The sequence below is a fragment of the Arachis ipaensis genome, chromosome B5, assembly GCF_059453495.1.
Source record: "Arachis ipaensis isolate K30076 ecotype BB chromosome B5, ASM5945349v1, whole genome shotgun sequence".
Taxonomy (NCBI): domain Eukaryota; kingdom Viridiplantae; phylum Streptophyta; class Magnoliopsida; order Fabales; family Fabaceae; genus Arachis; species Arachis ipaensis.
The window spans coordinates 19,642,140-19,643,270 of NC_142440.1; the positions used below are offsets into that span (position 1 = coordinate 19,642,140).

The window sequence follows — 1,131 nt, forward strand, 5'->3', positions numbered from 1 at the left end:
AGGAAGAGGAGATGGCAGCCGAAAATAATAATAATGAAAGGAGGATGCTTGGTGACTTTACTGCACCTAATTCCAATTTACATGGAAGAAGCATCTCCATTCCTGCCATTGGAGCTAACTACTTTGAGCTGAAACCTCAATTAGTTTCTCTGATGCAGCAGAACTGCAAGTTTCATGGACTTCCATCTGAAGATCCTTTTCAGTTCTTAACTGAATTCTTGCAGATATGTGATACTGTTAAGACTAATGGAGTAGATCCTGAAGTCTACAGGCTCATGCTTTTCCCTTTTGCTGTAAGAGACAGAGCTAGATTATGGTTGGATTCTCAACCCAAAGATAGCCTGAACTCTTGGGATAAGCTGGTCACGGCTTTCTTAGCCAAGTACTTTCCTCCTCAAAAGCTGAGCAAGCTTAGAGCTGATGTTCAAACCTTCAGACAGAAAGAAGGTGAATCCCTCTATGAAGCTTGGGAAAGATACAAACAGTTGACCAAAAAGTGTCCTTCTGACATGCTTTCAGAATGGACCATCCTGGATATATTCTATGATGGTTTATCTGAGCTATCAAAGATGTCACTGGACACTTCTGCAGGTGGATCCATTCACCTAAAGAAAATGCCTGCAGAAGCTCAAGAACTCATTGACATGGTTGCTAATAACCAGTTCATGTACACTTCTGAAAGGAATCCTGTGAATAATGGGACGCCTATGAAGAAGGGAGTTCTTGAAGTTGACACTCTGAATGCCATATTGGCTCAGAATAAAATATTGACTCAGCAAGTCAATATGATCTCTCAGAGTCTGAATGGAATGCAAGCTGCATCCAACAGTACTCAAGAGGCTTCTTATGAAGAAGAAGTTTATGATCCTGAGAACCCTGCAATAGCAGAGGTGAATTACTTAGGTGAACCTTATGGAAACACCTATAACTCATCATGGAGAAATCATCCAAATTTCTCATGGAAGGATCAAAAGCCTCAACAAGGCTTTAATAATGGTGGAAGAAACAGGTTTAACAATAATAAACCTTTTCCATCATCCACTCAGCAACAGACAGAAAACTCTGAACAAAATGCTTCTAATTTAGCAAATCTAGTCTCTGATCTATCCAAGGCCACTGTAAGTTTCATGA

At 40.2% G+C, this 1,131-nt stretch overlaps 1 non-coding gene across 1 annotated transcript; it reads right to left on the reverse strand.

Annotated features, from left to right (window-relative positions):
• Nucleotides 1–407: 407 nt before the first annotated feature.
• Nucleotides 408–515, reverse strand: LOC148563526 (small nucleolar RNA R71). Its single transcript, XR_015884142.1, has one exon. It is a non-coding gene; the product is annotated as a small nucleolar RNA R71 (small nucleolar RNA).
• Nucleotides 516–1,131: the final 616 nt, after the last annotated feature.